The 27,454-nt window shown below is 35.1% G+C and overlaps 1 long non-coding RNA gene across 1 annotated transcript in view; it reads left to right on the forward strand.

The window, feature by feature from the left end:
* Window positions 1-27,454, forward strand: part of LOC308645285 — a 209,743-nt gene that overhangs the window by 173,302 nt on the left and 8,987 nt on the right. The gene's annotated exons all lie outside the window — the stretch shown is intronic.

Here is a 27,454-nt window from a genome sequence, read left to right on the forward strand (position 1 = left end):
TTAGTAGCTTTTCGTGTTTTAGAAGGGAAAAAGAAATTAACACAATTTGAACATCCCCAGGCAAACTGTTTTTTGCAAACTATTTTTGCAAAGTGTGATGTATGGAGTGCCAGCATCCCAGATAGCTGAAGAACCTGCATTCTCACACAACTCTCACACAACTCGTTAAGGTTTTAGGACAGTTGATCTGAATCAACACAGATAGCATCATTTGAAAACTCGGAGGTGAGGTTGGTGCTTTGAGAGGAAGAGGGATTGACCTTAGCAAGAGAGTGCAATGCTGAGAGACTGAGAGGATGGGTCGATTCTGAGGATAGTAGGAGCCGTGACCTTCAAGTACTGAGCCCACAGACCTTCAATGGGGGTGACTCCACTGTGGCTGTAGTTTAACAACTGTGTGTATGATTTGTGACTTCCTATAAAGGTGTCTGTGGCTAGGTTTGGCACGAAAGGATTTATTAAACAAGTTCAGGAAGGTGCTTTCAAATGGATCATTGTGGCTTGAACAACAAACAGCTTTCTTGAAGACAAAATGGGGTGGGGACCAGCCTCTCCCATGTCTTACTTGCATTGTATAAGCCTGAGGGTCTGGTATAACCCAAGAGTGAGAGAATGAGTCCAGAAAAGCAGCTGATTTTGAATTTCACACTATTTTTTTTTTTTTTGGAGGAGGGCCTCAGACCTCAGTTTGGTTTGATTTAGAGATAAAAGTCATGTCATGCACTTCATCTTGGAGTAGCACATGAATTCACTCACAATGCTTATTTTTGTTCTGCCTCCTGGCATTCTTTAGGTCAGTGTTTCATTGTTTGGCAAACTCTTTGTGTCTTCTCTCCTAGTTTATAACATCTTCTTTTTTATGTTATAATTTTGCATTAGATTTTCTTAGGTGACACATTAAGTTTAGTTCTTTCTTTCATGGCAACACAGGAAAACAGTGTGGATGCCTGACCATTTACTTCTAGAGTCCAAATGAAGTAGATTGACCACCTGCCTTTAGTAGACTCTATTGATGCCTTACCGCTATCCCCTATCTGCATGTAGCCCCAACTTTTAATGAGCAGTAACTCTCTTTTAAATTTTTTCTCTGAGAGCTATCTCTGGCTACTGGATCTAGCTTTTCCCAAGGCCAAGGCTAGAAGGAAGTGCTGTGAGATTAAAACTTCCTTTTGTGCCAGCAACTCTCACCCAGCGATTCATGGGAATTGATGCTTAAATGTTCAGGTTCCCTTGCATCATGGGTAGGATAACTTCACTGTGCATGTTTTACATTTGCTCCTGGGATTTTCTGCTAGAATTAGATTTAGTAAGTGATAATTTATGCAATAATGGATACTCATTGTATCCTTTTTTCTTTTTCTTCCTTTCCCATTTTCCTGTTGGTGTTTCCTGGATCCAACTCCCGAAAAACCATTTGCTCTCAAATCTGTGTCTCAGGATTTTCTCCTGGGGGCACCTGAGCTAGGAAACTAAAATGCCTTTAATTTTGGGTAACCATTGAGGCTCTTTAACTTGTGTCTAAAATTTTAAAAACTAAGAAAAATTTCAGTTTTAGTCGTCCTTGTAGACATGGACATGAAATCTTATAGAAAGAATAGTTGTTAAATAATTTGATCCGAATGTTAACTTTTTATTGATTTTTAATTGAACAGGCAGAACACAATTTTATTCTTTTAAACATACAACATGGAGTGCCTGCTAAATGCACAGATTATACCAGGCCACATGGAAGATGTAGAAATACTGTCACCAACCAGGAAAAAGTATGTTTACTTCCAGTAGTTTAAATCCTCAGAGCTGTGGAATTCCTATGCAGGCACAATGGAATATTATTCCATGAAGTCTGGCCTTGATCTTGGACCAGGTATGGGAACTGGTCCATTATTTAGGAGAGGAGATGGAAAAGCAGTAGAGGGGAGAATGTACAAACTTTATGTACAAATTTTATGTTCATGAGTGTCAGTTTAAGGAAATAAAATTGATGCAAAAACTATTTCTGCAAAAATAAGAAGGAGACTATTGGCTTTTTATATAGCCAAATCAGAAAGTAAGTGACACTCAAATCTTTACAATCTGGCAACAAGTAAATGAGTGCTGTTTAATTTCTTGGTACTACATTTAAAACAATGCCAGCATATTCAAATGGGATTATTGCTAATAATGGGTAAATGAACAGAGCCTGATTTGGCAGCTGATTCAGAATTCTAAGCACTTTCTCTCTCTCTCTCTCTCTCTCTCTCTCTCTCTCTCTCTCTCTCTCTCTCGGAGAACAATTGGGACTGTGAACTGGTGTATCATAGGTAAGCAGGACAAATGTCTCCCACTTCTTTGTTTTACTGAATTAATCCTCTCTGTGAAGACAAGGTGGCTCCCTAAGCCGTTAAGGGAATGCAACACAGTTCTCTTCTGTGCCACTGGCTGAGAGGAAGTCTGCTCAACAGTGACCAAAAGTCATCTTATTGATTGATTTGACTAATTGAGGAACTCACCTGCTTCTCTAGATGCTTGGGCTGAAGGATAAACTATTAATTTGTATTCTAATCACAAAAATAGTTTCCAGCTTAAGTAGGTTGACATCTTTCATCTTTTTTTTTTTTTTCCTCTTTTTAATCCTGGTCACTTTCCTAGACACCATTGAATTGGTTTGAGGCCAGATTTGAGTCCCTTATGCAAATATGTAAATAGCAAACTAATTGAGACAATATAGCACTTGAGGCCCAGGAGATTCTGAAATTAGCACTAACATATTTGGCTCCTTGGCTTGGGAGTGGAAAAAAAAAATCTAGCCTCCTCTTTTAAGATTTGTCACAGGCTTATTGTGAAATGTCTATTTAGAGAGTCCCTGTTCCCCTCCCCATTCCCAAGCCTGATTCCTATTTACCAAATTCATATGTTTAGTAGCATTAAAAATCTAAATGCATCTAGGACCGAAACTTCTTGTTTGTAATTTAATGTACTTTTTTAGAATTAAAGTACCATTCATAAATAAATGTCTAGAATGTCACATTCTTAAGTTAGAATAGATCTTATTTTAAAAGCCTCTCAGAGAATTAAATTTAACCATAGAAAAATAAGACTTTGTTAAACCACCATTAAACTCAGTAAATTATCTCATTTTCACTCACCAACCTGTGGAGAGTGAGAGAAGAAAGAGGCACCTTACAGGATAACTCTAGAGGGCAGCACTGGGTGAATCCTGAGAGTGGAGAGGCCCTGGTTGGTTGTGACCAGAAGTGACATTGGTTACTGAAACTGGTGATACAGCTGTGAAAATTCAGTTTCCACATGGTAAGCTTTAAGTTTTTACTTGCACCACACACGAAATAAAACCAAGTGGCCAGTTCAAGGGTATGGCTAGGGGATATGGAAACAGATAAAAGAAAACAACTGATATATTATAGGTCTAGCACCAATTTTGCTGCAGAAATGTTAAATGGTATGACTGCATTGAAGGATTGAAATATGAAAACAATTATCATCTCCAAACCACAGTGATTATGAGTGATGGATTGTCCTATATCTAATAGCTGTGACCACTCTGTTTCTGGTGGACCCTGATTGATACACCTTTCCTTAGGAAGCTACTTTCTCCAAGGAGCCTGTTCTCAGCCATCAGCCTCTGTGAGATGGACTTAGGTGAAGAGAGCTGCCCCAAGTCCTGGTTCCAGGGTGGCCCGTCTCCAGGGGCTGATGGCTGTAGGTATGTGGATATTTTGAAGATTACCCCTTATTTAACAGAAGCTCTGCTTTTCCAAATTATGAGGCCATCTCTCACATTTGTTACACTGTGTTAGTTTTATCTTTGATCCATCGGGAATTGATGTTGTATACTATCAGGCAAAGATTAAATTTTTTGTCACTATCTGGATAATCTGTTGCTCCAACCCTGTTGACTGCCTCCCTGAAGGGCACTGCTATATCCATTCTTTGTCAAGTGTCCATACCTCTGTGGGTTTGTTTTGAGGTTTTGTGATTGTCTTCCATAGACACATCTATCTTCATTCCAGTCCCATGCTGCCTTAATTACTATAGCTCTGTGATAAACCTTGATATATGGTAGGTAAATTGGTTCCTCTTTTTCCATCTTTAGTGGTTTCCAGACTATTCTCAATCTTTGCACCTCCAAATAAAATTTAGAATCAGCTTGTCAAGTTCTATTAAAAATCCTATTGGGATTTGACAGGAATTAATTTAGATCTTGAAATGCAGCTGGAGAGAAGTGAAAACTTTACAATGTTGTCTTCCTATTTATTGACATAATATGTCTCCTCAATTATTTAGGTCTTTTGTAATGTCCTTTAATCAGCTTTACAATTTTCTCCTTAAAGATTTTATAAATTTATAAGCTTTATTCTTACATTAGTTATACTTTTGGAGCAACTATAAAGTGATTCGATTTATAACCTTATTATTTTATTTTGTTACTGTGGATTAGAAATAAAACTGACTATTGATTTTATATTTATTCACCTGACTGAGCTTACTAATTAATTTTTATAATATATCTATAGATTCTTTGGGGATATTATCTGTGAGTATAATTAGTTTTCTTTCCTATTCCTGTATCTTTTATTTATCTTTCTTATTGTCTTGTGTGAGATTAAAAATTCCAGCAAAATCTTTAGCAGAAGTGGGGACAATGTACATTCTTGTTTTGCTACTCATTTTAAAGGGAATGCTTTGAATATTTTTTCCCTTAGCTTTGTTTGTTTGTTTATTTCTTTATTATGACTTTGTAGGTTTAAGTATTGTTTTGTACATATTTTTAGTGTACTAAGAAAATTTCCTTCTATTTATAAATCAGAGAATGAACATTGAATTATACTGAAGATCTTTTTCAGTAGCTGTTTAAATAATTTTTTGGTTTTCTTCTCTCATTCATCAAAGCAATAAGTTATATTAATAAATTTATCTGATGTCAGACCAACTTGGAGTTCCTGTAACAAGTACAACATGATAAATTTGTTTTAATAAATAATATTCTTAAAATTTAGCAATTTATTTATTTTTTACTATGTGTGTTTTGAAGCCACCCTACCATAATAGCTTGTGCCCTCTCTGAAATTTGATTCAGAAGTAAAGACTGATAATGGCATGTTCAGATATCAGTCAATCAGGGGTGAATTTTGATAAAGGATTTGACTTTAGTTTCAGATGTTTGACTTGTGATAACATTTAATCACTTTCCCTTTTTCTTCTTTTCCATATCTGTTCAAGCTAATAATAAAGCCTACTCATTCATTTGGAGCAGGTAGGAAATTCAAACCATGTAACCTCCAGACTGTTTTAGGGGACTCACTCCAGCACCTCTCCCTAACCACAATAAAACCCCAAACCGGTCTGTCTTAGCTCTCTCAGACTATTTTTTGGACCAGCTTGAGATCCCTGCTCTACCCTCCTCTCAAAAACCCCAATATGTAAACAGTCAACCTTCTCACATCCTGTCTTGCCTCTGTCAATGGCTCCTAACACAGTGTCATTAATTAGTGGAATTGGACTGTAATTTTACTTTTGCTTTCTTTGCCTGGTAGGAGTATCAAGGTTATACTATATTTATTGAATGACTTGAAAAATAGTCTATAATAGTCTATCTAGAAAAGAGCTTTATACTGATAGATTGACGTGTTCGTTAATGTTTGAAGAACTTACCTGTTGGTGATAGGGATGAGAGGGAATAAGAGTGGGGTGGACACGAGGCTCCAAAATGTAAGCAGCCTTATAAAGATTGGCTGCAGGAGGAGTGAATTCTTTTTTTAAAGATAAAATTCACGTACCATAATATGCACCCTTTGAAAATGTACAGTTTCATGATTTTTAGTGTAGTCATATAGTTGAATGGAAATCATTACTACCTAATTTTATTTTAAAAATTTTTAATTTTTCCACAGCTTTAATGATGCATAATTTACAAATAAAAATGGCATATATTTATGATGCTGTGATATATGTAAATAATATAAAATAATTATTAGAGTGAAGTTAATTTATCCATCACCTCACATAGTTATTTTTCTGTGTGTAAATCATGTCAGATGTAATTTTCAGCATATTTCAAGGATGCAATAAATTATTATTAACTATAGTTTTCATTTTCTCAAAAGAACTCCTCTATCCATTATTGAGTAGTCATTTCCCATGGGTGTTCTTCCTAGCTCCTTATGACAATTAACTTCCTTTCTCTATGGATTTGCCTAGCTTGAACATTTCAAAAATAGGGAATCATTCAATATATGATCCTTTATTCCTTTCTTCGTTCACATAGCATGATGCTTTCAAGGTTCATCTATGTTGTAGCATGTATAAGTACTCCATTTCTTTTTTAAAAAAATATTTTTTAGTTGTAAATGGATCTTTTATTTTTTTCTTTATTTGTTTATATGTTGTGCTGAGGATCGAACCTAGGGCCTCACACATGCCTACCACTGAGCCACAACTCCAGCCCTCCATTTCTTTTTATTGATATTTCTCTGTAAGGATATAGCACATTTAGTTTATTCATTTAGCAGATAATGGGTATTTGAGTTCTTTCTGGTTTTTTTTTTTTTGGTATAAATAATACTGTTATGAACATTCATGTTAGAGTTTTTGACTGGGTATGTATTTTCATTCTTTGACATTATATGTAGGAGTGTGGTTGCTAGATTATGTTGTAACTCTGTGTAACTTTTTGAGGAATCCTCAAATTGATTCCAATGTGACTACATCATCTTTCACTCCCATCATCAATGTGTGTGCACAGCAATTTTTCTATATCTGTCAAGATTTGCAATTGTCCCAATTTCTCATCATAGCTATCCAAGTGGTTGTAAAGTAGAATTTCATTTTGGTTTTTGTTTTGTGTTTTCCCTAATGACCAGTGTTTTTGAGCATCTTTTCACATGCTAATTGTCCACTTGTACACATTCTTTGTAGAAATTTTTACTGAAATGCTCTTCCCACTTAAAAATAATGTTACTTGTCTTCATTGTTGAGTTGAAGGATTTTTTTTTATTCCAAAGACCAGTTTCTAATCAGATATATGACTTGTAAATATTTTTTTCTTCTCTCTCTTTGAACCTTTCCTATATGAATTTTGAAAGCCCTTGATGGTATCTTTTAGAGCACAACAGTTTTAAATTCTGTTGAAATCCGAGGAATTTTTCTCTTTGTTTAATATATTTGGTATAAGATCTAAGAAACTATTGTCTAGTCCAAGTTGTTAAAATTTGTTCTTTTGCATGTGACTGTCCATTTGCCCCAGTACTACTTATTTAAAAGAATATTCCTTTGGGATCCAAGTCTAAAGTTGGTCATAAATGTCAGGGTTGATTTCTAAGCTCTCAATTGTATCCCATAGATCTGTATGACTAGTCTTAATGCCAATGCCTCACAGTCTTGAGTACCCTGGCTTTATAGGTTTTGAAATTGGGAAGCATGGGTCTTCTAGATTGGTTCTTCTTTGTCAGAATATTTTTAGTTGTATGGTCCCCTTTATTACTATATAAATATGAGAATCAGCTCATCAGTTTCTACCAAAAACAAACAAACAAACAAACAAACAACAACAACAACAACAACAACAAAAACAGCTGAGGTCTTGATAGGGTTTGCAACACTCTGAATCATAGAGTTGTTCACTGAATTCCTTCATTATCTTTTGAATATCTCCATGATCAATAATGAAGATTCCACTTTCTTGGTGTCTTCTCTCTTTATTACTTGGTTAGCTTTGCTAGTTTTCAATTTTCTTGGTCCTTTTATAGAACCAGCTTTTGTTTTTAATGATTTTCTCTTCTCTCTTTTCAATTTCATTTATTTATGCTTTACTTATTGTCTCTGTTTTGCTTTAGACCTAATTGAGCATTCTATATGACTTCATTTTATCTCTTAGCATATGGATTAACCTTTAAAATGCTGTACAGTTTTTGCCATATGATTTTTGACTAATATTAACTCCACAAATAATACTATCCTTTCTTATATGTAGTGTAAGCCTCCACATAACAGAATAATCTCCATTTGTCCTATCCTTTGTGGTATTATTGTCATTCATTTTTCTTATTCACATGTGATAACTGCCCAATATATTATTCTTTCTTTCTTTCTTTACAGGTTAACTTGCAAATAACTTAAAAATAAAAATATATAAACTTCATTTATTCTCTGATGTTCCTTTGTATTTATCCAAGTTTCTGAACTATATACTTTCCTTCTCTGGGAAGAATTTCTTTTAACACTCAAGAGTCTATATCTTGTGACTCTTTTATCTGTAATCTCTTATAAGAAAATGATTCCCTCATTTCTTATTTATTTGAGAAAATATTTTTTATCTACTTTTGAAGGATAATTTTAGGGGATACAGATTTTAGGTTGATGGTTGTTTTCTTGCTACACTTAAATATTTCATTGAACTTTGTTCTCAGTTCCATGGTGTCTAATGAAAAGTCTGCTGTAAGTTTCTTGTTCCCCTACAGGTAAAATGCTTTCCTCTCCCTTTGGATTCTTTCAAGATTTTAATTGGTTTTCTGTAATTTGAATACAATACATCCAGGTGTAGTTTTCTTTAAATTCATCTGTTTGATATTCTGAGTTTCTTGAATTTTTAATGTCTGTCATTAACTTAGGAATATTCTTGGCCTTCATCGATTCAGATATTTCTTGTGTCTCATTCTCTCTGTTATCCATTTGTGTTCATGTTATACCTTCTGACATTTTTTCACAGATCTTGGATATTTTGTTTTGTTATTTTTGTGCTATTTCTTTTCCTCTTCAAAATTCACATTAGAAAGTTTCTATTGACCCACTAAAGTTTTCTGTTATTTTCATTGAATTGTCTACTCTCCCTGCAGTTATTTCCGTTTTTTTCCTGATGTATTTTAGAACTCTATTGGTAGGGGCGTATATGTTTATAATTGCTACATCTTCCTAATAGATAAGCCCTTTTACATTGTAAAATGTTCTTTAGTTGTCTTTCATATATGCTGCCTGACATCTCTTTGAATGCTTCCAAAATTCTTTGGTTTTTAATTGTTTGATAATGATGAGGCTAAATGGGGATTTCTTTGAGTTTGTACTAGTTGGAGGTTAATGTGTTTCTTAGACTATTATGTTAGTATTTTCCAATAAATTTGGGAATTTTTAACAGTTATTTCTTTATTCCTTCCTGTTTCTTCTCTTTCTTGAACTTCCACTTTGTCTGTTAGTACTTGATAATATGCCTTAAGTTTCTGAAGCTGTGCCCATTTTCCCTCTCTGTTTCTTAGAATCTGAAATCACAGTTTACCTATTTTGGAAAACACTTATTTATTCTGCCAAGCTAACGTCTTTTCTGAAGCTCCTCTAGTGAATTTTTCTGAATCAGTTATTGTTTTTTTCAGTTATCCTTTTATTAATATTCTCTGTTTGATGATGCATCATTCTCAAACTTTTTTTTAGTCCTTTAGGTATATCCTTTAGTTCTTCAAACATATTTAAATAATTGATTTAAAATCATTGTCTAGCAAATAGAGTGTCTCTGTTTCCTCAAGAGTAGTTCCTAATGACTTTTTCTCTATGTATGGGCCATACTTTCTTGTGTCTTTCCATATAATATGGTATTTTATTGAAAATTAGACATTCAAATACCATGGAAACTCTTTTCTTTTAATAGTTGAACCACTCTTTACTGTAGTCAAGCAATGATGAACTCTCATCTATTATGCCATATCACACAAACGTAAATCTAAATTTTCTACAATATACCATATTATCCACATGATATATTTGGTATCCCCTCAATTGTTTTTAAATTTATGCATCTTATCAAAAATTAAAATATTTTACTTAAAATAGATATACATTAGAACAGAGTTAGACTTCAAAAAATATCAATGTAGTAAAATTTGAGAAGTTATAGGAGTGTATATTTCAGCATTCTAACAGTGTAGTAGATACAAGAATCATCAAATTTAAAGTTTTAAAGCGTAACTTATGCAACCTAAATTCTCAGCAGAAAGATCCAGTTACATAAAATTAAAACTAATCACTGTACTCAAAGTTAATATGAATATTAAGTGGAAAACTTTCGTAATATGAAGTGAATCCATTTACCATATTTAAATATCTCTCCACACAAGATGATAATCTATTAACAAAAATTAATTATGTAGTATTATCTATTTATTATCTCCATAATAGTCATCCAAGCTCAATTTAATTGTATACCCACAAAGGTGAACAATAATGAAGCAAGATGAGGGACATGTAGTGGAACCCCTTTATGAGGATGGTGTTAGGCAGGGACCAACACTGCCCTATAAGCTAACTGTGTTACAATAGGCTTTTAGGAAGATAATTGACCTGTAAAATAGCTAATTCTCCATAATAGCAAGCCACAGTATTAGGGAGCAACCAAAAACAGTAATAAAAGAAAAACTGCTGGATTTAAAATTAGTGATACAATTCTTGGCAAATAGATTTAGCTTGGTTTTTTAATGCTTAGAGGTGGAAAGACATCATTTTAACTTCTCTCAAATTCTTTTAAGCAAAGTTTACTTGTTAAGAACCATTGGAAGTATTTGTACATTTAATACAGTATGAAATACTCTGTTGGTATACGATGCTACTTTGTAGCATTACCACTATATAATATTCTTAACAACACAGCTCATTATTGATGTGATTTTTTTTATCTAGGTTATTCTGTGTCCTTGCCTATCTGAAGATCAGTTTTCAATGCCTGTACTTCATTACCAGTAGTATTAGCAAGTTGGTGTTTCCCCTCTTGCTCTGTTTGCTAAGATAATTCAATAAGCAAAGCTGTGTGTTTTAAAGTACTACCAAAGGAAGGATTTAAGTTACATTTATGCTAATATACCCTTCTCCTGGGAAGAATGTGTTTGCACTAATACCTGTTAATACATTCAATATGAATAACAAAGAGTAACTACATGAAGCAAGAAAGCACTTATTTTCATCATGGCAAAGGTCTTAAATTTAGACCAAATAATTTAAGATACACTTAGCTTAATTAAGGCATTTTAGTTGTGCTTGGTAATTTTATATAGGGGAGAAAATTTTCTATTTTTGTGTTTTGAAGGTTTGGAGATTTAAGAGGACAACATCCTAACTCACTTTTAGGTAAACTTGCATCTAGAAGTTTTGTCAGAGGACTCTATCCCACCCCAATTTGCTAGCACGATTGGAAAAATCAAACTAAAGGGAAGACTGTCAATGAAATACACTGTAAAACAAAGAATATTAACATAATGACTTTATACTTACATGTCATTAAAATGAAAAAGATAGAAAAGTTACTTGAGAAAAAACTTGTATCTTTATATTTTGTAACTGAGTAGATGAAACATTTCAAGAGGAGAGTCAGTTGAGGTTTTTTTGAGATATATATTAGTCCAAACACCTGTGTCTATATGCATATATATATATATATATATATATATATATATATAATATACATACACATATATACATATATACACATATATATACACACATACATATATATGTGTATATATATATATATATATGAATATATGAATGTATGTGTATACACTCTGTATATAATGTATGGTATATATGTATATACATCTACATGCATACATACATACATACATACATACACATACACATGCATCATATTCTATTTTGCAATATACTCAACTCATGCAATTCAGAATGATAAAAAAGTCTTAGCCAAAAAAATCATATTGTTTCTCAATATGTTAATTATATATTAATTACAAAATATGCTACTTGTTTTAAAGATGTAATGGCTCCGTTAAGTGTCCATTCTGAAATGTAACATAACAATATTAATTAGCAATAATGTTAGGTATCATAACTGAATCTTTGAGGTGATTTATTATTGATCATTTGGAAAATAATAAACTCAAAACTAAAAAAAGTATTCTTTTTTTTTTTACTCAGTACAGAATCATTAAAGACTGTTGCAATTTCTTGAAATTTCCTCTTAAATCTCCAAGTTTTCTATTGTTTGTTTTTATTGCTGCGTTGCTATTTCTTTCTGTATGTTCTTGGTTGTATACAGCCACTGAGTGTCTGCTTAGGTAAGTTATTGGTTACTAAATAATGGGACAGAAAGTTCTTAAATATCCTGAACCAATAAGTTTCCCAGCCTGTGCCAAGGGAATCTGAGTTGGAGAATGTGTGCAGTGCTTCCGCAAGCCCTGGACAAGGATTGCCTGGGCCTTGCTCTCTGCTTCCACAGAGCTTCAAGGTCAGCCAGCCAGTATTCCTCATTGTTTTTTGTTTAGATGTATATATTTACCAGGTATCCTTTTTTTTCATTTCCCTAAATTTCTTTTACATTATTTTTAGAGCTTTTTGGGGGATTATTATTTTTTCAGCATTTGTGTATCTAAAAATGCTTCTTTTTTTCTTTTCAAAAGATTTTTTCTCCTGTGTATAAGCATTATAGGCTCAAGTGTTTTTTGTGCTAGTATGCTTAAGATATTTGTCTACAGTTTTTCTCTTGTATGTTACTTAAATGTTATACTTTTCTTTCATATACATACATATTTATATGTACAAGAATAAAATGTGAATTTTTTTTCCTGTCTTGGTTTAATTTTCTTCACTTCCTGGGCTTGCTTTTCTGGGGCCTTTGAGATCTGATGGTTTATATTTTCCACCAATTTTTAGCTATTCTTCAAATATTTTCTGTCCACCCTCATTTTCAGATTACTCTGTGATGTGTAGATTAGTCTTCCTGACATTGTCTCATACCTTACTCATGATCTTGACATTTCTTTTGAATTATTTTCTGCCCAGTGAGTTTCCTTTTGTATATTTCCTATTGCTTTATCTTCAAATTCAGTAATAGTTTCTTTTGCCATGTCTAATCTCTTATAAATCCCATTCAGTATTTTTCATCTCAAACAAAAATTCTAGTTTTCATCTCTAGAAGTTCAATTTGGGCATTTTTATGTGCTCTATAACTCTGCTTATTTTTAAAATACCAAATAGAGTTATAAAAGAGTCTTATGTTTATTTAAATAATGTTTCTTGCTTGCTCTAACATTCGTGTGATTTCTAGGCAATCTTGATTGATGATTTCCCTTAAGATGGCTTGTGTTTTTCTGCTTATTTTAGTACTTCATAATATTTTATGGGATATAGGATTTAGTTAATTTTACCTTTTTTGGGTGCTGGATATTTTTTATATTCTTATAAATCCTCTAGGGCTTTGTTTATGGATATTTATTTGGAGACATTTTAAATCATTTGGGTCTTGCCTTTATTAGGCAAGACTAAAAGCAGCTCTGATGCAGTGTTTTCTTGAGGGATAAATATTTTCCTCCACTGAGTTAGAACTTTCTATAGAGTCTACCTGATGACACATGAAGTGTGAGTCTTCCAGATGAGCTGGTGGGAACACACACTGTTCCTGGCACTGTGTTTGCCGGACACTGTTCCATTCAATCTTCTTGGAAGACTCTTTCCCTTGGGTAGTTTTCAAAAGCCATGTGCTGATCAGTGCTGAGTGGAATATTTGTGGCAGGCTTTCTGAAGACTTTTGCAGTTCTCTGTGAGCTGCTGTCTTCTCTGGTGGTAGGTCCTGCAGACTCTAGCCAACTCAGTCTGTCTAGACTCTAAGCTAAGTCCTCTCAGCTCATAAAGATTTGGGCTTCTGCTTGGGTTCTCTGCTTTTCACTACAGAGGGGGAAACTTCTCTCTAGGCAGTAAGCTGGGGCGATTTTAGGATCAATGTTTCACTTTCTTTCTTCAGAGATTAGTTAGTGTCTTTTGGTAACTGATGTCCAGTGTCATATTGACCCTTTGTTTTGTATACCTTTCTATTGACTTTATTCTTTGATTTTGTTTTATTTTTTAAGAACTTTTTTAGACAGGAGAGTAAATTTAACAACTGCTATTCCATCTTGGGCAGAAATGCAAGTTTGTTAGGACTTTATTTAAATTTCAAGGGAGAATTTTTAAAAATTTACTTAGGCTTTAGTAGACTTTGTTATCCATGTGGAAGTTAATCTGTGAAACTCCCAGTTGCACAGTTACCCTCTGACATGCAGGAATGCAGAACCATGTGTTTGTCTTCCAAGAGCAGGTCCACATGGTTTGGAATTAAGCCTGCCCAATTAAGGGGCAGTTTGTGTCTCCAAATACTGTGATGAACATATCTCTACCTTTAAACAATAGGTTAAAAATAAACAATGGTAACAGAGGTTATAAAGAGGAAGAAACAGAACTGAATTACTTCAATTCTGTTATCTTACCTGATAGTGGGGAGCTTTTATTTTTATCTAAAATTTAAGAGTGAAGCAGTATGAATTGTAATGGATAACATTTTTGTTTGGTAAGTATAAAGTTTAGTTTGTATGTGAACTATTTTTCTTACTTTGACTAACATACTTTAAAGTACTATTATTTTAAATCTATGAAACATACATAAATGACTTGGTAATTATTTGAGGACTATTAACAATAATAATGATCATTTATAATAGAGGGATATTTGAAAAACTATATACTAGGGTTGTCCAGTATACTAAGTGTCCCTCTGTGTAAATCATATGTTTAGTAACATATAAGTCACTGCACTGTCAAGCCCCAAACTGTGGCTTCCCACTCGGTATTTCTGAATCTTCTAAGTAATAAAATATTTTATCTACTAGGGAGGCCATTTCTGCCATCATCAACATTAAATTTTATCTTTATCAGGTTTCCAAGGGATCAGATCTAGAAAGTTAATAGAAGGTCACATTTATTCATAGAATAGGAGAAAATATTTTTCATACCCTTTATGCAGTGGTGTGTGTGTGTGTGTGTATTTATAATTTTGTGAAAACATTCAGTAAATACCTTAAATGAGGTATAAAATGGCTATGAAAACTGGTAGAATGGTGATTTATTTCAACTGAGATGAGGGGAGAAGACTACCTGGGGGGGTATGAAGTTCAGTTAAGCCTTGAAACATGATCAGAAAGATTTCCACAGATGGAGTCTGCAGGGGAAAGTGTCTTCCTGGCTGAGAAGGAGACCTGTTTATTTACTACCCATAAATAAGTTTCCTTTGAAAGATGTGAGAACTCTTCAAAATCAACCTGAACTTTCCTAAGGGAACAGAAAAGTAGGAAAAAGGTTATTAGAAGATCTTTTAATGTCTCTAGTCAATGAACTATTAACCGACTTTTGGGCTTATTCTTAAGAATTCAAAATCTAGTGCTATATTCTATGAGATGTAAAGAGGCATCCCAAAATAGGTATTGTCTTTCTGAGGTTCTTGCCCCCCACAACTTGAAGTGATGATATGAGGAAGAAATTTGGAGGCATTCTTCCAACAGAATTAGGACTCCTATTTTGAATGATTCCTGCATTCCCAAGTAGTACAGAATCACTTCAAACCTCTTAGCAAATACTTAATGAAATGGCAGCATAGATCCCCCCGCCCTGTTTTTTTGTTTGAAAAGAAGGGTAAAAGTTTCACAGATTTTTTTTTCTTGTCCTCCCTTAATGGAAGTCTTCAATTACATAAGAGAATATGATGGCTTTTAGAAATCTGAAACCATGAAATTAAATGTAATTACTTTGTTCCTTTTTATTTTTAAAGCCATTTGTGTTAAAATGTTAGAAATTAAATTAAATTACTCTAAATTAAAAGGCATGCTTTTGGCATTTTGCAAGATGAACAAATTCTTGTAAGAAATAAATGCTAGTTGTGTGTGTATAGTACGGAGCAGGAGTGTTCAGTCCTCGATGCCGTAGTCTGTTTCCACTGCTATCTCCTTTGCATTTCAAGTCACTACTTCAAAGTTTTAGACAGCTGTGGAATGCAATGTTGATACTAAACAGGCCACCTACTGATGCTTAGTGACTGGAACACAATTATTTAGACATAACTGCAGGCTCACACACTTTTCTACTTCAAAAGGGACCTACTTAGGATAAAATAGAATAGATGTTCAAAAATCAAGAAATTCTTTCGTATTTTTAGCAACATAGCAATTATCTTCAGTATTTACAAACACGAGGAGTAGAAGAAGGAGCTACTAGAGAGATGAACGATGAAGGTGGTACTTTTAAAAATTGAATCAAACTCTTATATCTTGGAAGAAAACCAAACATGTATCAGCCTGCCCTAATAGAACCTTTAATTGCCTTGCTTAATCAACAATCTATTTCTCATTATTAAAGATAAGAGAGACATTCTCCCGTGGAAGCTCTTTCTCAGAAGTGTCATTGTGAATGTCAAAGTAATTGCAGGATTATAGAAGAGAAATGTGTGTGTGGTGGTTGAATACATAATAACTGAAGAAGGGCTCAGCCCTATCATAGTTAATCGGTGAGGAAAGACCACCAAACCTCAGGAACAGTTTTAAGCAAATTATAAACAATTTCACTTATGTGAAAGCCTGTGTGTTTATAATTTGTATAACAATCTTTTTCAATATTTTGGTAATTTAATATTCTGTTGGACTTCAACATGGCCTTATTTCCATTAGAAAATGTTTTGTATAAAGTGATTATTTAGTTATTTATTTTACTTTTCTTTGTGATTATTAACTGTATGTGATAGACTGTCCAGAGAGTTGGTCAGACATTATTTCTGAATGTATCTATGAGGGTGTTTCTAGAAGAGATTAACATTTGAGTTGGTGAACTTAGTAGCGTAGCTTGGCCTCTTCAATGTGAGTGGATATCATTCATTCCATTGTGGGGCTAACCAATACAAAAAGGGAAGGAAGGAAGAAAGCAATCCGTGTCCATCTGTCTGTCTCTCCCCTACCTCCTTTCTCTCGATCTCAACTTGACATCCCAAACTGGGATGCCACCCTTCTTTTGCTCTGGACTGGGACTTGCTCATCAACATTCCTCATTCTCAGGCTTCTGGAGTTGAACTAGAACTTCCACACTCAGTTCTTGTGGTCCCCAGGCCTTCAGCTTGTACTGGAACTACACTACTGACTTTCCAGAATTTCCAGTTTGCAGCTGACAGATCATGGGGCTTCTCAGCCTCCATAAGTGCACAAGTTAATTTCTTAAAATAAACATCAAATAAGCATAAATATAAATATATTTATTTTGTGTAAATATATGTTTAAATATGAGTGTATTAATTGAATATAAACTATATATTTAAATAGAACTATAGAACATAAATACATATAGATATGTTGGAATAGTTACCTATTGATTCTCTTTCACTGGCAAACCGTGATACATCTTTATAGTTAGTTTAAGCATCTAGTTCTGACCTCCCTACCCTCTTTGGGTTTCTTCTTAAGAATAGGTGCTTGTATTTCGCAAATGGAACACATTCTTTCCTTTCTTTATGTTATTCTTGAAATGTTCACAAAGTTGGAGCACTGCTAGCCTACTACCTTCTGGATATATTTCCATGAAGGATGGCACATAATGTGTTGAAGAGTCTATTATTATATCTGTATAAAGAAAGAAGCAGAAATCCATTGTACCTATCTCCTGGAATGTTGTATGTAGATTTGTTTTTACTTATTATCTGATGTCATGTATTGGCCTATTTTCTGTTGCTAATAACACAGTTCCACAAACAGGTAAGGGAGAAAGAAAAGAGGCTTTATCTAGCTTACAGTTCTCGAGATTCAGGGGCATGGCATTGACATTTGCTCTGTTCTGGTGAAGGCCTCATGGTGGGGGCACATCTGAGAGGGAAAGATCCCATTGCAAGTCAGGAAGCCAGAGCACAGGGCAGTGTCCATGAGGACTTCACACCAGGCTTTACCTCCTCAAGGTCCTGCTACCTCTTAACATCAACACCCTGGGGACCAAGCTTCTAAACATAAACCTTTGGAGGATACATATAAAGCATTCAGAAACCAAGCACTTCGTCTAAATTAGTTAATGAATTAATCCAGTCATTTCATCAGCAAGTTATCTCTGAGAAACAGTATGATATATCTCACGGACCCAATCATCCAAGAATTACCTAACAAGCAAATGAACACCAGAACAAACAATTCAAATGGCAAGAAATAAATGAATAAGATCACCCTACAACTAGGACTGTATTTATACTCCAAATGACTTCCAAGTGCTTTGAAGGGAGTGCATATGGTGATGTGAGAGCTGTATAACAAGGGAAACTTGTGCTTTTTGAGCAGTCTGGAAAAACTTTTTGAGAAAATATTCAAGAATAGGGATTTCCTACTTTTGTATGGATAGATGGTGGGAATGTTCCATTGATTTGCTAATTGACAAAGCAGATGACATCATTCTTTTTTTATTAGTTGCTCATGACAGTACAATGATCTTGACATATCGTACATTTGAATCAAATGGGGTGTAATTTCTCATTTTTCCAAGTGTACAGGTTGCAGAATCACATTGGTTATACAGACACGTATATACATACAGCAATACTAGTGTCTATTTTATTCTGCTGCCTTCCTATCCCCCCTCACCCTCCCCTCCCCTCCCATCACCTCTCTCTACCCAATCTAATGCAGATGACATCATTCTAAGAGAAAGAGTCAGATGACAGCTTGGAGTAGAAAAAATGCTATTAGCATAAATTTAAAAAGACAGGAATGAATGAAAGATATATTCAGAAAGTAAATTATGAGCTCATGGTGATAGGCTGCAAAGATAGAGGAGAGGGAGGTATTGAGAATGTCTCCTGAGTTTCTGTATGTGCACCACTTGTAAAGATCAAATACCAAGTGCGAGAACCAAGTATGAAAGGGAAAGTACAAATTTGTTTAAGACTATCTGTGTTTGACTAGTCTTTGGAACATTCTTATGAGAGAGATCAAATTCGATATACATGTATGAAACTCAGCTATCAGAACTAGAGATGTTTAACTGTTGCCAATGGCATGGAGCCTAGAATTTGCATCTCATTGCCTAGAACAGGGTTTCTAGGTGCTGCTGACATTTTGGGGGATCATTCTTTGTTTTGGGGGACTGTGCAATCACTATGCAATGTATGACATATGGAAAGGTCCCAGGCTCCATCTACTACAGCTGGTAATATAATCTATCTAGTGATAACCAAAAATGTCAGGGTGTATTACTTCCCCTTGTTGGAAATGTGGCCTGGAATTAGAGTACAGACTGAAAAGAGGGCCTGGGATTGAATCTTGCAATCTCTTATATTTAAGTAGAAAAAATAGAAGAAAAGGTGAGAGAATTAGGAAACATTCAGAGGACTGTAATGTGTCAGTCAGCCATTGCTATCATAATGCTGTGTGACATTTTATTACGGGTTGAATTGTATCCCCCTATGTTCCCCCCCACCCAGATTTCATAAGTTGTAGCTCAGTACCTCCAGCATGTGACTGTACTTAGACATAGGTCCTTTAAAGAGATTAAGTCAGTTAAAATTACACTGTTGGTTGGTATCATTATAAGAAAAGGAAATTTATACATACAGAGAAATACCAGGGATCTATGTGCACAGACTACATGAGGACAGAGAAAGAAGGTGGCCTCTGTAGAGTTCAGGATAACCCAAACCTGTCTTTACCTTGATCTTGAATATGGCCTTCAGAATTATGAGAAAATTCTGTTGTTTAAGCCACTCAAACTGTAGCATATTGTTAGGACAATCTTAGTAAACTAATGCACATTATCATCCTCAAGTTTAATGGTTTTAAAGAATGGTTTTGGTTTGGCTGGGTTGTATGGGTTACTCTGAGCTCTACTTGGCCGGATAACTCTGTTTCAGGCTCTGGTGACTGGGATGGCTCTACTCTGAATGCAAATCTTTTGAGTTGGCTGGAGAGGTTCTGCTTTATGTACCTCTCCAACTTTGTAAACCAGGACCAACTGGAGCACATTTTTTTTTTTCTGGACAGAAGTATGAGAAGTTAAGTTGTTGGACTTGGAGATGGTGCACTATCACATTCAATTCATTCCATAGGGCAAAGAGTCACTTAGAGAAGTCTAAAGTCTAGGGGTCTGGAAGTATACTCTGCCCATGGTGAGGCTATGGCAAAGGAAAGGGTTCAGGGAACAGTGAAGTATTGAAAGGAACAATTCTACTTTCACATGTGGCAGAGAGGCCAAGGGAAGATAAGTTTCAGACAGAAAGGGGTAGTCATAAATTTTGAATAAACTAAGAGATCATGGACCGCATAAGATGACTACAAATGTCCATTGGATTTGGTAATGGCGAGACAACCATTAAATTAAATATGAGGACTTTTTTTGAGGAATGATGTAGGTGGAAGCCTTAGCAAAACCCAAGATTGAATTGTCAAATCAGATTCATACATAGCAGATATCATTCTCAGTGTCCAGCTTTCTAACTGAAGGACATAAATAATCATTCAAAGATAAATAAGAGAGAAGTCTGAGACATCCCTTTCTTCCTTCAATGGTGATGGGCTCTCTGGTTTTCAGACTAATAGATGAGACCTCCCATGCAGGATTAGCTCACAGAGCAGAGAGTATTTATGCTGATGATTTATAATGCTGATAGTTAAACAAGTTACATTCTCCAGGCAGCCATTGTTTATAGGTCCATTGATTTTAGAATTAATTGGAGATATACTGCTAAGGCCACTGTGTGTGTGTGTGTGTGTGTGTGTGTGTGTGAGAGAGAGAGTTGTGGTCTAGAGCAGAAGTTGTAAAGGAGGAGAGTGATCCCTGTAAAGACACTGAGGTACATAACAGCACACAGAATTAACACTCATCATTCTGAGAGCTATGGACGAAGCCACATGATCAGGAAAAAAAAATAGAATTGCAGTTAAACAATAATACAAAAGATCAGAGATGAGGTTGAAGCATAGAGTTGCTATTCTAGAGGGCAGAGTGAAGGGCACAGACGAGGCAGGAGACAGAGTATTCAGGTGTAAGATGAGCAGCACATGTACAGTGATGTTATCAAGAACCAACTTTCTGGGGGAAGAGAATGCTGGGGCCTTTGCCTTGGAAATTGACTAATGAAATTGAGGATGACTGCCTTGATAAATTTATTCTCATTTTTCTAAAGGCATTCTGGTTATCTCTTCCTTAGTTCCTAAGCATTTATTTATGTAAATTGAGAGAAAGGAAACATGGTCTTGACTCAATAGAAGAGAATGATTTAGTATTTTGATCATGTCCTTTTACTTAAAGAAAATTATGCCTCTTAAGTTAAAGTAAATACATTTTCTCTGCTTCATGATGACATAAAATTCCACAGGGCTGTGTTCAGCTTAATTAAAAAACAATTATTTCCCACACCCAGGGATATAGCTGTGCAAAGTTTCCTTATTTATATATTAAAAATACCACTCTTTTTTCATAGTCTCTTTATGTTAAATAGTTCCTTACTATTTCTGAGCCTCAGTCTTATTGAATAGAAAAATAAAATAGGTTCTATTACATTGAATTGATAAAATTTGGGAAAGATTATGATGCAGTTTTAGAAAGTAAATAAAACAGGACTTGGCATATAGTTAAAATTCTTACCCCGAGGCAAGTTTGATATATTTTGCAACTGTTATCTGAAGCCCCCTCAAAACCTTTTCTATTCTTTTTTTTGGTCATGGGAGAAATGATAGAGAGATGGGGATAAAGTATCCTAATCATTAAGGAATTTGTCCTCAAATTCAATTTTAAGGAACAATCAGAAGAAAGAGAAATGTACCCACAACATAAATAATCAACTTTTGCAATACTCTCTCTTCTCAGAGATATAATGGATGACTTTTCCCACTGAGATAATGATTCTTTGAAGGAATGCACATTTTTTGGGAAAGCATAAGAAGCCTACTGTTCCTTTCTGTAATCCACAAAGAATATGGTTATTTAATAGGAAGCAGTAATGAATTCTTTTGTGTTATTAATGAAAGGACACATTTTATATCTGTAGGTATTCTTATTTTCCTCTCCATGGCACTTTTAAGAGTTGAAGTGAAATTTGACATTTGGAGACTTTTAAAGGGAAAAAAATAGCTGTAAGTCAATGCTCCATTGCTTCATAAACTATACGAGTCTATATGGTTTATGAGGATAATAAGCTTTCATGGGCTTCAAGTTACCAAAGAGAACATCATGTGGTAATTTTCTCCTACTGTTACCTAAGATACATTTGGATTATAGAGTAATTGGCTGCTACTTTTAGTCAAAAATCAGGTTATAGTTAATTTCATTAAAATAAGTGGTAGTTATAGACTGTCCTCTCTCCTTGCAGCTAATGCAGTAGCAGGCGGTCCTAAATTTGATTCAAGTTCTTAAAGGGTACACAATATTCATGGCACTAATGGCTGTGGTTATGCTGCAGCTCTGCATTTCACCTGTGTTAAGTACCATAAAAGCATAATGTCCCATTTATGGTCTGATGCCAATGACACCTTTTCTCAGACAGAGCCTTGGAACACTTAGAGAACGAGGAAAATTTCAAGGAGATTGCAAGGGAGTAAAGCTGCAATTACGAGAAAGTTATAATGAGTCCTCAAAGTTTTGCCCAAAATTTCTCTTTTCTTTTGAATCAAAGCCAAATGAACTTTAGTCTCCATCATCTATTGTAAGTGACTCTCATAAAAATCCCTTGTGAACGCGATACCAGTGAGTCCAAGGGCCAAGCCTTGCATCTTTACCTTGATCTATTTGATTACATCCTCTTTCTTGCCTTGTGTCCTCAGTGTGGCTTCTGGATGATCATGTCCCCACCTCTTCCTCAGTTTTCCTTCTATCTGGCTTGTTTTCTTCTGTCTCTCTGGCTGGGCTTCTTCCCCCTCTTTCCTCTTTCATCTCCTTGTGTTCTTATGTTGGATTACTTTCAGGCTCATTCTTTGGACCACTTTTCAATCAATACCAAGTGATCTCATCGAATCCTTTTGGCTTTTAATATGATTTACATGATAATGATACCCAGTTTCTCTATTCAATCAGAGTCTCTCTGAGATCCAAAATGTAAACCCAATTGTTCATGAAAATCCCTATTGGCATGTCAAAAAGTTATCTTGAATTTAACAGATTCAAACCACTTTCTTCCATTTCATCTGCTCCTCCTCCCCGCTATTCAGCAACATCAGTAGTGACTCTAGCCTGCCCATTACATAAGCCACTATTTGGAGTCACTTGACTTTTCTCTTTTTCTATCTCAGTTGGTCCACTGGCAAATATAGCTGACTCTACTTTGACAATGTATCCAGAATTTTGCCACTCTTACCACTACTACTACTGCCCTATGATTCAAGACACTACCATCTCTCTCTAGGATGCTTGCCATAGTTTTCTAATTAGTCTCTGCTTTAATCTTTGCTCACATGTAATCCACATTCCTACTCTTCCACTAGAGTAATCCTGTTTAAGTAGGTCAGATCATGTCATCCACTGGCTAAAAGCCTCCAGTTGTTTCATTAGCTGACAGTGTTCTGTATAATCTAACCCTGAGCTGGCTCCCTGACCCTGTCTCTGCCACTCTCCCTTGCTTATTTCACTCCAGTCACATTGTCCTATTTGCTTTTCTCAAGAAGTCTTTTCTTGGGAACTTTACATTTTCTTTCCTCTTTTTCTCCAGGGTCCTCGTGGCTTGTTCCCTTCCTCCCTCTGATCTGTACTTCAATACCATCTTTCTACCCAGCCTTCCTATGTGAAACTCAAGTCTGCTTTTTATTCCCATCTCTCCTTGTGGTTCACTGTATCCCTTCTTCTTCATAGCATCATCTATCATAATGAATATTTGCTCACACAATTGTTTATCATATCATTAGAATGCAAAATTGTAAAGGACAGAAAATTTTGCCTCTTTGTCTCATTGCTCTAGTATTTAGTAAAGTGTCTTCCTAATAGAAAATACTTGATCTGTGTTTGTGGTCTAACAAAATAGGATGAGATTGAGCCTTTTAAAAAGGTGGGATGGTTAATAATGACATCATCAATTTTACTTCTTAAGGTCTATCTCTGATCATTAACTTTCCTGATTGCTAAGATAAATTGCATTGCAAAGCTCTTGGATGGGAGATTTAAAAAAAAATCATTATTGAAGGACCAGACTGAAAATGAGTTGGCCTCAGAAACTGGACAGCTCAAATAGACTGGGAGGGAATTGGGATAGCTGCAGCAATAGTTGTTGGGCAGAAGCCCAGGGACATGGTTCATGTCAGAAGTCCAAAAGTCAGCCATCAGATGTGTCTCTGATTGTAAGGGGAACACAGCATTAAAAGGAGTAAAGGGAGCTTCAAGCAGAGAGTCTGTATCAGGAAGAGCCTGCTAATAGGAGGACCCAGTCTCAGAATTGAGGATCAGGAGTGGGACAAAATTCCCCCAGCAGTAAATAAAAAATGTAGAAAGATACAGAGATCATAGATGAGAGCTTTTCTGAGTTGAGGAAAGACAGGAGTCCTCAGTTTAAAAGAGCCTGTGGAGTTCTGGATGAGATTAGTAAGGGGCAAGTAAACAAGATAAATGGGTAGTACCAGAGGGCTAGAAATGGAAAGAAAATACTTCTGTATTTTCTGTATATTCATCTATACAATATACAATTATTTGTATATTATATAGATGAACAGATACATATAGGTAGACCACTTGCTTCAGAATCACACAGGTGGTTTATTTAGAATGCAGACTCTGGTGCCCTATCTCAGCTTATTGATTCAGAATAAACAGGTTGAAGTTTTGGGCTGCTTTGGTGGCTCCGTATTAAGAATTACCTGACAATTGTTTGATTCCAAAAGGGGGGATGCAGAATAGATGCAAGTAGGTATTAAAATATTGTGACCAAAACCATTGGAATATGATACACCAATTAGCCCCTTGAAGTTCTGGAAGGTTTCATGATTATGCAGTCAGAATCATACCTACTTTTATTGGGAATACCACTGTATTCTCCTGTGGGAGGCCATCCTCCCATGTGATTTGAGTTCCCTCCTTGGCTGGGTGAGAGGCACTTAGACACATCTTTGTGTTCAGAGCTTTCCCCACCCTTTTTCAGGTCCAAGGGCTTGTCCTTATGGAGGCGTGTCTGGCCACTACCCCTGAAGACCCAATCATCGCACCTGACCTTGGGACACTGCCCCCCTTAATCTTCATTGGATGGGATTTTCCCCAGAATTTTTTGTTCCCCAATAAAAGTCTACTACCTGGCATGTTCTCTCTCTCTTTCGCTAGCCTCTTCAGTAAACCTTGCTACCCTAATAGGTAGCTTGAGGCTGGAGGTAGGAGAAACTGTCCTGGAGCTGGTTTAAAGGTAATTGGAGTCTGTCTCTTTAATTCAAACTCCCTTTTGGATTTTGGATGTAGCTGAACCTTCATTTATGAAGCCTGTGCTGGCCGAGGGCTAAATTCTCCCATTTCTGCTATTAGCTAACAGAAATTTATACACACATTTATACATACATATATGTTTGTATCTCTGCGTGTATGTATCTATGTATTTCTTATTCTTCATGTGCAATGTGTTCTTTGTGATGACATTTTCTGTGCGTCTGTATTATTAAATGGCAGAGACATTTAGGACTGTCCCTTAGACTATATCCAGTGGTCAGAAACTGGTGGCCTGATAGTCATATCTAATCTATAAGTTATTTACTTATCGAACAGCATCATAATTTTTAGAAATTACAAATCCATTAACTAACTTTAAACATTTTGGAGTTTTTTTCTTAAACATTAGATTCGTTGCTTTTGATAAATCTAAACTGACAGTAAAGCTAGTTTCCAAGTTTTACAAGCCTAGAATGGTATCTGTCCCTTTGTATGATACCCTCCTTCTTCTTTTATAGCATCTGTTATGATTTAAATATACATAGACCTCTTGTTTCACTCATGTGAATGGATCATTTCATTCATTTAAGGTACTTCTCTCATCCATCCATGGGATAAAATAATTTAATTCAGTGAATTGATTAATGGCTTGACCAACTAATTGGTCCTCTCAACCAGAGATGGATGGTTAAACAGGCTGATATAGAAATATTGTCTGATTCATGTTCTTGACAACTTTTTCGACTTGAGCCCTCTATTGATTATTTTGTCCTCAGACCTTTAAGTAAATTACATCCAATTTCTAGGAAAAAGATGTTCACAATAAGAATTGAAATTTCAACTTCCTTCTAGAATACAAGAGAAATGTCCAAAAGGAATAAAATGTAGAGCTTGATAGTTTTTGATTTTATTTTTCAGATATGATATAGATGTATCAAGGTGAAGGAAGATATAAAGAGTTAATGTACAATTCACCTTTTTAGGAGACTAGAAATTCACTTATTCTTTAAGTCATTATACATTCTATAATTATTTTCACAAAGAAGATTAGTGCATTATAATTATTAAAATCCCACAAACTGTGAAGGGTAGAAAAGAAATTGGACATGGTTATGTTATCAGCAGAAATGAAGGACATTTCATGAACATGAATCATATAGAACATACGCACGAAAGCTGTCCTCAAAGATGATGCAAATGTAGTTATCTTCCTTGTTGGAATGATGCCATTACATCCATCCTGAACCTAACATGTGTGAAAGAACTTGTTCAATTTGTGCAGAAAAGCTGTGAATATCAGTGAACTAAAACAGTGAAAGAGGTTTCTGGGTCCTCCTTCCTTGTGGGGAAGATTCATGGCCTTGAATACCTCCCCAAGGAGTGCTGGCTGCTTACCTTCTTCTATGATTCTCTAGGTATAGGAACTGAGTTCAAAACTGTAGCAGACAACCTGCTAAATTTCAGATATAGAACAGCTGGGGCCAGGATTAGCAAGACCTAGTGTTAGAAACCAAAGACAAGAATTATGCAAAGATAGGTTCTGATAGGGAAGATCAAGTTATAAGATGGAAATACAAAAGTGGTTCTGGTCCAGTTGATGGGCAAGGAAGAGTTTCTGAAGATGAATTTATTTATTCCCTTCACAAATATGGGCTGTAAATAGGAAATGTGATAATAAACATAAGGACACTATATATTTTCTTGATCTGCTAACGATTTCTTCTTTATTTGGGACTTAGTCATGGTCATGAAGTCATTTATCAGAATATTTAACATGACTTATAAATGAAGCACTCCTCAAACTGTCTTGTCAAACCAGTTAATATTTTTTTTTTCTCAAAACAAGGACAGAATAATCCTTTATAGTATGAAATTAATGAATATAGTCATTTATGAAGAAAATGTCAAATATAGTAGAATAAATCAAAGTATCACTCCTCATAGCAGATCAGTTAAAAAAGATAATAAAACCAGACAAGAGGTAGGTAATAGAATGTGATGTTCAAAGTGAAAGTAGAGGAGAAAGTGAAAAAAAATTCCCCTTTCAAATGACATCCTTAGGTGTTACATGATATAAAATGCAGTCAACCTGGAAGTACAATTACTCTCGTGTATGTAACAGCAGATATTTACAGGGGTTGAAACCACAGTGTGAATGTGTGGATTGGCTGCAAGCCCACATTGATGGGCTTATCATCTGTTTTGGGGGAGACCCCATGGTCCCAGAAGTTAATGATTTACTTTATTTAGACTTTTTGAGCTCTATTGTTAAGTTGGAAGATTTTTTTTTTTTTCTGGCAGCAGTAGACAAAGGAGCCCT

The sequence above is a fragment of the Spermophilus citellus genome (assembly GCF_964194105.1).
Source record: "Spermophilus citellus genome assembly, chromosome: 3".
Lineage (NCBI taxonomy): Eukaryota > Metazoa > Chordata > Mammalia > Rodentia > Sciuridae > Spermophilus > Spermophilus citellus.